This window comes from Crotalus tigris, unplaced genomic scaffold (genome assembly GCF_016545835.1).
Source record: "Crotalus tigris isolate CLP2741 ecotype Arizona unplaced genomic scaffold, ASM1654583v1 scf7180000018321.40771, whole genome shotgun sequence".
In the NCBI taxonomy this organism is placed as follows: Eukaryota; Metazoa; Chordata; class Lepidosauria; order Squamata; family Viperidae; genus Crotalus; species Crotalus tigris.
Window position 1 is genome coordinate 22280 of NW_024096941.1, and position 13081 is coordinate 35360.

Sequence of the window (13081 nt, forward strand, 5' to 3'; positions counted from 1 at the left end):
TAGCTCAGGAAACAAAAACACTCTAAAAGTTCCATAAAAATGTTTTGATTAAGTTCTCTTCTGATGAAACAAAATCAGAAGGCATTGAGGGAGCTGCCACTATTAGTCCTTGAAGTTTCTCTAGACCAGGAAACACACTTTTCAGATACTGTTCATAAAACCAGTCTCAATAAAGTTCCAGTCTTCTTTTTCATCCCCCTCTTCTCGTATCCCCTGAGACATTTTCTATTTCCTTTCCCAGGGCTCAGGGAAGGTGACTGTCATTTTTGTTTTTGTAACAGATTCTGAATGTGTCTCTCAAGGCCATATGAAACCCTACAAAGAAGCTTCTTGCTCCTGGGAGCACAAAAGATGGGCTAAGTATAGTGGGATGCTAATAGTCCACACTGAAGAACATTCTGAGATCAGAGCACTGAGCACGTCCATTCCAGCTTCAGAATTGTTTTAGCTTTAGGTAAAGATCAAGGTTTCCTCTGACCTGTCATGCTCAACTCTAGGGAGACGTTCAATGTCCAAAGGTGCTTTTTCAGGAGGCAACTGGACTTTCTTATTCTTCTTTGAAGACATTTCACTTCTCATCCAAGAAGATTTCTCAGCTCTGACTGGATGGTGGGAAATGGAAGGACTTGTACTCCTTGCAGACAGTTGGCCATTTGCATTATTTTAGAGAGTCGTTGAGGCCACCTGGAGGTTTGTCTGTGTCCTCAGGGTTACCTGAGCAATGCAAATGGGTGTGAAGCCTTCTTGGAACTGCTGAAAGGACTGTGTTGTAGACTGGAAATAGAGGATGCCATGTCCCTCCCCCTCTGTTGAGAGAGGGATGATCAATTTTGACACAGATGGCCTCTTTGACCCGTCTTTCAAGCCAGTGGTCCTCTTTTTCCAAAATGTGGACTTTGCTGTCTTCAAGAGTGGCCTTTGTCTTTTTAATGCAGATGAACTGCTGAATCCTGATGGGTTTATTCCCCTATATCCTCCATCTTCAGTCTGCAACACATTCTTTCCATTGTTTGTACTTATTTTTTTTTTCTTTCAGTTGGTCAGAGAGTTCTTTGTGCAACCAAGCTGATTTTTTTCTTGGTTTTGTTGTTTTTCCTTTTTAGTGGTATTGACAAAAAAAATTCTGATTTATTGCCATCCTATATGTGCTTTATTGATGCCAGGCAACAATCCCCATAGTTTGGAACATCATTAACCACAGATTTTGCTGTATCTAAAACAATCTCAAAAAAGTTTACATCCACTGCTAAAGCAGAGTTGATGGCATTAATCCAAGAGGTCTTGGTTCATCGAATATGCTAAGTCATTAAACATGGTTTGTATAGAAAACATAGATACATTCTGGTTTAGTGTAATGTATAACTCAGGACAGGAAGACCTGGAGGAACATTGTCCATGGGGTCGCGATGGCTCGGACACGACTTCGCAATTAACAACAACAACAACATAACTCAGCTGCAGAAAAGGCAGAGAATGAATCATGTGTAGTGCTGAAAGTAAAGTTTCTTTGTTTGGGAAGGAAGTGTCTGGTGGCCCCCAAATGGTCTCTGTGAACCCTTGAAATATGTTTCAAAATGTTCAACCATGTTACAGAGCTAGACTAGCCAATTCCCTTATATTCAAAGAGCTTCTGATTTTTGGATTTCACTCTGGAATCAAACACCCGAATAGCTTTCGAGTCTCTTATTTCTGAAAACGAAGACAGTATTTGAAATTTGTCCTCTTTTTTTTTTTTTGCTTTTCTGCCTCATGCTAAGAATTTTTATTTATGTATTTGTTCATTCATTCATTCATTCAGTCAGTCAGTCAGTCAGTCAGTCAGTCAGTCAGACAGTCATCTGAAGGCAGAACAAGAAGCAATGGATGGAAACTAATTAAGGAGCGAGCCAAACTAGAATTAAGGAGAAACTTCCTGACTGTTAGAACAATGAATCAGTGGAATGGCTTCATCACTGGAGGTTTTTAAGAGAGATTGGACAACCATTTGTCTGTAATGGTAAAGGACATCCTACCTCATCAGGGGGACCTAAAAGATTCCTTCCAACTCTGTCATTCATTCATTCATTCATTCATTCATTCATTCATTCATTCATTCATGCACTCATTCATTCACTCACTCACTCACTCAATCACTCCACACCTTCTCATGGTGGCGCTTTTCAGCCTCAGCTAATGTGGTGATGATGGAAGGATTCTTTTCCATTATGTTTCCTTTGGTCACAGGGCAGTATCCTGAGCTGTCCATTCTTCTTAGGCTGAGAAAGCTTCATTAGAAGAGTTTCTTCTCCTGGCTTGCTTTAGGATTGAATTGGACTGTGAGAAGACTCCTTGAAAGTGATTCTACAGGGAGAGTCTGGACATTCCTATTCAGGCCTTTTATCCCACTAATCAAGAACTTGGAAGACCTCCAAGTTCCACTCATGACAAGTTCACCAAAATTCTCTTCCCTTTGGACAAAAATGGACAAAAATGTTGGACTATTTTTCTTCTTCTTCAGAATAAATGAGAAATTTATTTGGAAGGAAATACAGAAAGTTTTTGACTTTGCTTGAACTAATTCGGAACAAAAACTGCATTTGCTTAAAAAGTGTACACTAACCGCAATGTTTGCAAACAGGACAAAATGGGCAAGATGGTGGACACTTGCACATATTCTTGGATTCATTGGGAAAACAAGGAAGTTGCTGTCACACTTAATAATTGCTGCCATAAGACATTACTCCTTTAATGGGCCTTGATTCCAGGAATTTGACACCCAGATTAGATTGCTTCTCTATCAGATAACTTTAGGTTGTTACAGGTTTCAAGATATGATCATGTTTTCAAGAACTTCCTTGTGTGCGATAACACTTAAAGTCGCCAAATTCAGAAGAATATTGTGCAAGTTCTTTTTATTTTTTTCTGAGAAAGCTTGGTGAAGCTCCATTCTCTTTCTCAACTGCACTTACATCAAGTGCAGGCTAAGGGGATTCACTGAAAAAAAATCCTTCATGCTTAGATCCTGAAAGAGACCAATTATTCCCATTGGAGATTCATCACCAGGTATGTCTACAGCAAACGCAGAGTTTCTGTTGTGGTAATTGTTATTTGCAAAATACTCTTTTTTGAGTTTAGGATAAAACTTGGAGACCATTAGTATGAGATCAGGTAATCTCACAGGATCCTCTGGCCAATATTAGAACTCATTTTAACAGCAAGTTTTTCCTCTGAATAGTATGACAGCAATCTTCCCATCTCTGACTTGTTGACTGGTGTGTCTGACTTTGGTTGAATGTCTTTTATTTGAGTACTTTTTCTTCATGGGAGCAAGACAAAGAAGAATTGCTCATGATCTGGGCACAAAAATCCAAGAAAATTCTAGAAGCATCTAAAAATAGAGTAGAGTAGAGTAGAGTAGAGTAGAGTAGAGTAGAGTAGAGTAGAGTAGAGTAGAGTAGAGTAGAGTAGAGTAGAGTAGAACAGAATAACAGAGTTTAAGGGACCTTGGAGGTTTTCTAATTGAAACCCCTGCTCAGGCAGGAAACCCTATATGATTTCACAGAAATGGTTGTCTAATTTGTTCTTAAAAACTTCCAGTGTTGGAGCATTCACAAATTATGGAGATAATTTGTTCCACCGGTTATTTGTTCTGACTGTCAGGAAGTTTCTTCTTAGTTCTAGGTTGCTTCTCTCCTTGGTTAGTTTCCATCCATTGCTTCTTGTCCTGCTCTCAGGAGCTTTGGAGAATAGCTTGACTCCCTCTTCTTTGTGGCAGCCTCTGAGAGATTGGAAGACTGCTATCATGTCCCCCCTCATCCTTCTTTCCGTTAAACTAGACAAACCCAATTCTAGCAACCACTCTTTGTATGTTTTAGCTTCCAGTCTATATGATCTGGTCCCTGACTACAAGCCAATAGGGGGCAACTTGTTTATTTATTACAAATAAAATAGGTTCAACCCCTTGTCAGACTCATGAACAGTTCTAGAGGCAGAAGTCGTGAGCGATTAAGGAATGTCCTGTCTACTACAGGGATCACCCTTGCCAGAACAGCTAACAGAAAGAGCAAAAAATTACAGTGCAATCTTTCCTTTTCCAGTTGAATCATTAAGTAGGCCGTAACATAACAGATCAGAGCTGAAGAAGCTTTTTTAATTAGAAGCGAAACATCTTCAAAGAAAAAAAAATACAAGAAAGTCCAGTTGCCTCATGAAAAAGCATCTTTGGGATAGGTCATAACATGAAGTGGCCCAATTTTACTATCTGCTTTGTGACGGTTGTTAAACAAATGCCTGATACCTGATAACTCTAATAATGGGAATTGGTGGAAATTTTACTGAAATGCATCTTGAAGATTTTGGGTCTCTACTGAGTACAGCAATTCTCCAGCCTCATAAGTAGCATTGATTTTAGGGATGTAATTTCCATCAGATGATGAAAAAAATACATATGTGTTGATATGATATCTGTAAGTGAAAAATAAGTTTGTGTGTGTGCCTGTGTGTCTGGTGTGTCTGTGTGTAAGTGAACTAATTCTCTTTTTTTTTCTTTTTTTTAAGTAGGGTGCATCCCCAAAGTATTTTGGATACTCCTGAACTTTCAAAGAGTGATCCAGAAAAGGTCAACATTTCTTTCTGTATTATCAAAAATATGGAAACTGCTCTGAATACTTCTAAAATACCAGAAATATCTTCTTTAGATAATCAGCTGGTTGATAATTTAACACGAAATCGTATCAATGGCTTCATTGCCCTTATTTGCATTTTGGGCTTGGTAGAAAATGGAAAGACCATTTATCTCCTGGCCTTTTCCATTAAGAGGAATTCTTTCACCATTTAAATCCTGAAACTCTCCATTGCTGATTTTGGGGTCCTCACATCCCTCATTATGGCAGCTATATTTGTGGGGGTGTCAACTTTTTATAAAGGAGCTTACATAGTTTTTTGAGCTCTTTTCCTTCACCTATTCTGCTAACCAGTTTCTGCTGATGGCCATCAGCCTGGACAGGTGTGTGTCTGTCCTCTTCCCACTCTGGCATCACTGCCATCATCCGCCATCTCACCACTCTTGTTTGTGGCCCCATTGGATGCTCTCCTTCCTGCTCTCTGTTGTGCACTTCATTCTCCACCAGACCAGCTTATTGTGAATGGCTTATTTTGTACGCCTCTCATGGTTTTGTCTACTGTGACCCTCTGGATTCACATGAGGTCTAAATCACAACGCAATCAAAGGAAGTTTCTCACCACCATCTTGCTGGCTCTCCTCCTCTTCCTCCTTTTTTCTCTCCCAATGTATGCCTCATATGTCATTTATTATTTCAGTTTCCCTCATCCCGTCCTCTTGACAATTGGAATAGGAAGTGCTACTCTCAAGAGCAGCATCAACCCCCTCCTTTATTTCTTAGTGGGGAGGAAGCAGAGGGGAAAGAGTCAGCCCAGAACATCCTTGAAGGTGGCTCTTCAAAGAGTCTTCAAGGATGAGCAGCAGGGCAGCCTGGAGGAACAGCAAGCTGCAAAGGAAGAACTTTCATGAAGTCTTACTATCACTGTACTCTCATGTTTGATAGCCATAAATAATATGTGCGTTCAATAAAAAACAAATTTATTGAACAAAGTAGCTAACGCCAAACAATATAAAAAGGAAAATGATTGTGTCACAGTATTGAGGGTTGACATAATCAGGGATGGCACGACCTGCAGGCAAAATGTGTTTAAGACCTAGTTACATGATATTGACAAAAGGAAAGTCCATCCACTTAAGTTAGAAAGTTGAAAGAACTGCCTGCAGAATTGGATGCAGCTGGAAATAGAGGTTGAGTAGAGATTTTCAAAGGAGTTTTTATATAAGGCAGAGGGAAGGATGAGAAACAATGGTTGGAAACTGATCAAGGAGAGAAGCAACCTGCAATTAAGGAGAAACTTCCTGACAGCGAGGAGAATCAACCAGTGGAATAGCTTGCCACCAGAAATTGTTGGAGCACCATCACTGGATATTTTTAAGACGAGACTGCATATTCACCTGTCTGAGATGGTATAGGTTCTACTGCTTGAGGGGGGGAGGGGGGCTGGACTAGAAGACCTCCAAGGTCCTTCCAGCTCTATTCTATTCTCTATTCCCTGTTGATTTGATAATGCTACACAAAATCCATTCTAAACAACAAGCTGGCTATGTGATCAATATTTCAGACAAATGGCTGTCCAATCCCTTCTTCAAAACTTCCAGTGTTGGAGCACTCACAACTTCTAGAGGCAAGCAGTTCCACTGATTAATTGTTCTAACTTTCAGGAAATTTCTTTTTAATTCTAAGTTGCTTCTCTCTATATATATATTCTCTCTCTCTATCGATATATAAATTTATATATATATAAAATGATACCAATTTATAATGCCTTGATAAGACCACACTTGGAATATTTCATCCAGTTTTGGTCGCCATGATATATAAAAAATGTTGAGAGTCTGGAAAAACTGCAGAGAAAAGCAACAAAGATGATGAGGGGCTAAATCATATGAACAATGGTTGCTGCAGTTGGGTAGGTCTTGTTTAATGAAAAGAATGACTAGGGGTGACATAATAGCAGAGTTCCAATATCTAAGGAGCTGCCACAAAGAAGAGGGAGTCAACCTAAGCACCTGAAGGCAGGACAATGGATGGAAACTAATCAAGCGGAGAACCAACCTAGAACTAAGGAGAAATTTCCTGACAGAACAATTAACCATTGGAACAACCTCCCTCCAGAAGTTGTGAATGCTCCAACAGTGGAACTTTTGAAGAAGAGATTGGACAACCATTTGTCTGAAAGTGTGTAGAGTTTCCTGCTTGAGCAGCAGGTTGGACTAGAAGACCTTCAAGGCTCCTGCTTATTCTGTTATCAATCAGAAGTAATAGTAATTAAACTTTAGTTTAATCCCAAAATGTATGGACACCATTGGGAAAGCATCGGCATTGACAAAATCACCATCAATGAGTTGCAAAAGGCTGCTTTACTTGAAACAGTTTACATCCTTTGATGATACATTTAACGCTATCAAACAGCAATATTTGCCCATCCCAGATCAATGCCAAATTCAATCACAACATCTGACTGTTTATGCAACCAACTAAAGTTTGTTAAACTTGTTTGCTATCCAACTCTCAATGACCCTGGGCACATACAACGTTCAAAGATAAAAAAAACAATAAAATCAATTAAAAATATCTCCTACTAACCACTTGGGAAATAAATGCTTCTACTATCCACAAAAAATGGTTTTTATGCCCAATTTTAATGCTTTCAAGATATTCTTTGATTAAATATTTGTTGTGATAAGGAATCGCGTTGAAGCTCCACACCTCTTTTGTGTTCAGTCCTTAGCATTAACTGAGGCTGGCTGTCCCCAGAGAGCTATTAATATACCCCTTGCAGATATTCTAGTTATTTTGTCCCAGCTGAAGACTTCTAAAAATATAAAACAGGACCAAAGTAGCAAAGCAAACACATGTCTTTCATCACTTAGATTGAAAGACATTTGCTTCTAGCTGAAGTTCTTCCTGAAGTTGTTGTTGTTGTTGTTGTTGTTGTTGTTGTTCTTCTTCTTCTTCTTCTTCTTCTTCTTCTTCTTCTTCTTCTTCTTCTTCTTCTTCTTCTTCTTCTTCTTCTTCTTCTTCTTCTTCGGAGGTCCCTATCTCTCCCTTTCTTTATAATTCATGAAAAAGAAATTCTTCAGATTAACTTATCAAAATTTACCCAGGGAGGGTTCAAATCTCTGAAAATAGTGGTTGAGTTGAGCATTGTACAATTTCAATTACATCTTATCATGATTAAAGGTTAGCACGTAAATAGGTAGTTGTTCAGTGTCTGAATTACAAGACAATCACTAAAACCACTTCATAGGGACAGCCACTTGTCTGAAATGGTACAGAGTCTTCTGCTTAAGCAGGGGTTTAGACTAGAAGACCTCCAAGGTCCCACCCTGCTCTATTCTGATTGACTCTGCAGTCCTGGATCTACGGAGTTTGTGCAAAATTTACAAGTAGTTTGATGTGAAAAATCAAGAGCAGAAAATAGTTAAGCAGACAAATATTCTTGCATTGGTCTAAGATCTACCAAATGTCTTACCTTTCTGAAACAATTGGTCCAAGTTCTTCAGATCTGAAGAGAAGAAGATTACTGTATCATGTAATTGACTGCTACAGGGACTGACAATGGCCAGAGCAGAATCAGATGTAGAGAAAATATGACGAGTTCAAATGTGTTGTTGAACAATTTACAGGATTAAATGTTGGACTATCAGACAGTTGTAAGCAGATCTTTTCAAGAAAACATCCTTTCTGTTCTTGGACAAGGAAGCAGATGTTGCTAAGAAGTCTCACACAACTATATATATATATATATATATATATACTGTGTCTTGCCTAATCACTGTGAACATGTAATGAGAAGAAGATTTGGTTCCTCTTTTTTGTAAGATAATCACCAGCTACAAAAGGAGGGCACTGCCCATAAACCTAGTCAACTCTGATGAAAATGATAATAGTTTTTTTTTTTTTTTTTTTAATTTCAAACTGGAAACTTCCATGCAGGTTTTCCCAGAAAGTCAATGGGGAAGTCAGCAGGAAAGGGTGAAAATCATTGGGAAAATTTTCCCTCCATTCACCCTTCAGCAGGTCCTATATGCTCACATCACACCGGCCAATCCAGCTCCCTATTCAAGCTCCCCACGCACACAACAATTGTCACAGCCCTGAGAAAAACTTGAGCATCATCCACCCACCCGGATATATGACAGACATGTCACACAACCTTGTGAAGTGCTCCACACCTACCCTCATGTATGTAATGTCTCTCACACACCCTCTTGTACCTCCTAACTCCCCCCACCATCTCCCCAGACCCTACGCATCCCCTCAGTCCCTCCCCCCATACAAAAATAACCAGTTATCTGCCTGCAGACCTGGGACTTTCAACTCCTTCCTGCTTCATCACTAACTTGGCTGGAAGTTAAATAATAATAATAATAATAATAATAATAATAATAATAATAATAATAATAATACTTCAGAATTCAAACAGACAAGCACCTGCAACATAACACCCCAGACTTAACAATTGTCGATAAGAAAGACAAAAAAGTCTGGATAGTGGACATGGCAGTGCCTGGAGACAGCATAATAGACGAGAAAGAACTGGAGAAGATAACAAAATACAAAGACCTACAAATAGAAATAGAAAGACTGTGGCAAAAGCAAGCAAGGGTAGTACCAATAATCATAGGCTCCTTGGGTGCAATCCCAAAACAACTGGAGCACCACTTGAACACCATTGGCATTGACAAATTCGCTATTAGTCAATTGCAAAAGGCGGCCTTACTAGGAACTGCGATGATATCTGCAATACCATCAAACATCCACATCTGCCTATTCCAAGTCCTGGGTAAGGACTCAATAGGTAGACAAAATGCCAAATCCATTCTGAACATCTGGCTGACTGTGTGATGATCAATAATAATAATAATAATAATAATAATAATAATAATAATAATAATGTTGGAAGGACCTTGGAGGTCATCGAGTCCAACCCCCTGCTCAGGTAGGAAACCCTACACCATTCTGGACAAATGGCTGTCCAGTCTCTTCTTAAAAACTTCCAACGTGGGAGCATTCACCACGTCTGGAGGCAGGTTGTTCCATTGATTAATTTGTTCTAACTGTCAGGAAATTTCTTCTTAGTTCCAGGTTGCTTCTCTCCTTGATTAGTTTCCATCCATTGCTTCTTGTCCTGCCTTCAGGTGCTTTGCAGAATAGCTTGACTCCCTCTTCTTTGTAGCAACTGGGACTGGAAAAAATTGCCATTGCTAAGGGATGCAGTTATGCTTTATTAATGCATTACTTAATGATGACTTCTATTTGGTTAGACAAGCTACATAAGTTGTATATGTTCTGACTTTTTTTTCCGGTGGGTGCTCTGTTATGTTTTATATATTATGGGCATATCCCATTATTAATTTCAATTGATAGATGTGACATGAGCAGTGACAGAAAATAAAACCATGATTTTAACTTCTTTAGATGTTAGAACTTTAGTTTATCCAAGGAACCATAGTGGAATCCTCTCCCATCATGGTTAGGTATTTGATTGTCTCAAATCGCTAGTACTGAAAAGTACGGTGACCTTGTTTGGTAAGGTCTCCCTTGGCTACAGTTCAATATCCAGAAGATAAAGGGTCTTTCACAACCTCCAAGATTTTCCCAAGACTGGAAATAAGTTAGCCTGGACTGTTCTCTCCACAACATCACTTCAGAATTGTGGAAGTAAGTCTATGTGTCATTGTTCTGACTAACAAAACATTTCAAAGAACTTTCAGGCATTGTTTTTCCTAAAACGTCTTTAATCGTGTAACAAAGTGTCGGCACAGCATGGAGGATGCCAGGAACTGAATTCCCCTCCCCTGACCACATAATATTCCAGCCTATTTCCCTCCTCTTATTTGCAGTCATAAATCATGTTCTCCATTTAGTTTGAAGGGCAAAGTTTCCCTTTGGTTCTATAGCCCTCCATTTTCTTATCTTAACTAATCCCCACACACATTCTTTCTCCTCCCCTCCCAGCATCATCTAATTTAACTCTAAAAATACTACACAGCTTATATAGAGAGTGGCTGCCTCTTTATACATTGTCAAAGCAAGAACATCCAATGTTAGCAGCATTGACATTATGCTTGTATATATTGAAGGGGTACGTTGAAGGAGACGGAACCTCAGATATAATATTATGTCTGTAAAGTTTAATTGCATGAATGTCTACTCAAAAAGGAATCTTGTTGTTGCCATTTTCTCCCCTCATAGTTTACATTTGTTTGATAGCAAGTGTGGGATGCAATTCTCTGTGCTATCCCTGAGACATAGCCCTGTACAATCAATCTCAATTGCAAAACAATTTTAGTTATGGTATCATCATTTTGATGATTTTCTGGGATGGTCCTGGGTACAGAGCTTGTAGCAGTGGAGGGGAAATTCTTGCTTCCAACATCTTTCACCAATCCTCAACAAGAAATTTCATACTGCTGCTCTTATGTTTAACAAAACTCTCTTTATAATTCATTTCTGCTGCTAGAAAAAAACATTATTCTACTGATAAGATATATCTCTCATTAATGACAAGCTAAAATATGCTTTACAAAGGGTCTGAAACTTTTGTCTGGTTTCAGGAGCTTCATCTTCCTCGAAGACTCTTTGAAACAAGACTTTGATGCTCTCCCTGGACTGAGTTCGTTTCTTTCTCCCACCCAGAAAATAAATCACTGGGTTAATGCTGCTGTTTAGGCAAGCACTCAGACTAAAATAAAAAGGAAAGCTAAGATAGTCCCAGACGTAGCTCATGTCAACAAAATGATCAACAAATATGGAGACATATAACAGAACAGAAAGAATAAGGAAACAGAAAAGAGTAATTAAGATCATGACTAAAAGTCTTCCACGTTTGATCTGTTTAGATCTCAGATTTATAGTGATGAATAGGATACATACAAAATGGCCGCCGGGGGCTTCAGCCACACCCAAAATGGCCGCCGGGAGGCAATTCAAAATGGTGGCCGCCAATTTCGCGCCCGAAAAAACGGCCGTTGGAAGAAGGCCTTGAGGCCTAGGGTCTAAGCTGCAACGAGCCCTCGTTCGGGTGAATCGCCTGGGCTCCTAAAGCAGCTGGTGGCATGTGATTAGGCCGGCTGGAAAAGCTGTCGTCCAAGGCCTGACAGGCCCTCCCGGCTCCGAAAATTGGGCCACGCCCAAATTCTCACCTGCTGCTCTCTGCTGGGGCCGAGGGACCTGGGAAGGCTCCCTCCAGGCTTGATGAGGCTCTGAAAACGACCTAAATCAAAGGTTTGATCTTGCTGTCCCTAACTGAGGGAAAACAAAGAAGGGAAAAGTTTCCCCCCCCCTAGAGGGAGAGGATTGTGAGTCTGTCAGCCTGAATAGGCTTCAGACTGGGATAATTGATCTTTCTTCTAGATATAATCGATTCTGAATCAATAATAAAATAACAAATAATAATAATAGCCTGAGCTAAGTAATTAAATAGAATTAAACAGTCTTCTGCTCCAGGAGCGAAGACAAAACGTGTCTTGGGGCAAAGAGACTAAGTCTAAAACTGGGGTGCAGTTGGCACAGAGGGGGCAGTACTAAATTTCAGACTTAGTCTAATTGGAGCAGATAGATTAAGACAACCCATCCGTGGGTTCTCCATCCAATCATGCTGGAGAATACATATTTCATGAGGCTCTGAATTCCAACCAGGAGGAAAGAGATGATCCAGAGGAAAGTGCAGACAGCAAGGGAGAAATATTTTGGTCGGAAACAGAGATACCAGATTGGGAAGAGGACAGCCACACACCGGTCAAGGGTGATGGCTGTCAGAAGAAATAGACCATTGATATATATGATGTCAGAGAGACAAAAAATAAAAAAAAACGGTGAGATAGGGATGGCATAAAATCTGTAAAATAAGGAGTTGAAACTATAGGCATAAATATGAGAACCCCACAGTCAGAAATAGCTAAATTCAGAATCAGCACGGTCCACTCACCCATCACAAGTGACAACGTTCAAAGAACTGACTGTAGAATTTGATACAGGTGGAAGAGGTGTTTTTATAAAAAGCAAAGGATTGAATGTCATCACAGCAAACGGGGAACAATCTTTTACAGAAAACATGGAGCACTTTCTCTTCTGGCTTGAAAAAGATAATCTAAAAGATACACATACCACACACACACACACACACACACTGTGCCTTGCCTAATCAGAACTTACCACTATGTGACACCAGGATGCTGTAACTGTTTTCTTAAGAAAATCATGATTAATCATGTAATCATGCAACAGTCAACTAACAGTCAACAAAGATTTGTCAACATTTACCCAGGAATTGAGAGAGTAAAAATCCCTAGAAATAGTAGTTGAGTTTATCGCTGTACAATTTCAATTACATCTTATCATGCGTAAAAGTTAACATGTCAATAGGCAGTTGTTCAGTGTCTGAAGTACACCACAATCACTAAAGACATTTCATATGTTAAATTTGCATTTCTCAGAACTATCAACAATGATCCATTACACTTTCTCCATTC

The 13081-nt window shown here is 39.5% G+C and overlaps 1 pseudogene; it reads left to right on the forward strand.

Annotated features, from left to right (window-relative positions):
* The first annotated feature begins 4627 nt into the window (after positions 1-4627).
* Positions 4628-5509, forward strand: LOC120311136 (annotated as a pseudogene).
* Positions 5510-13081: the final 7572 nt, after the last annotated feature.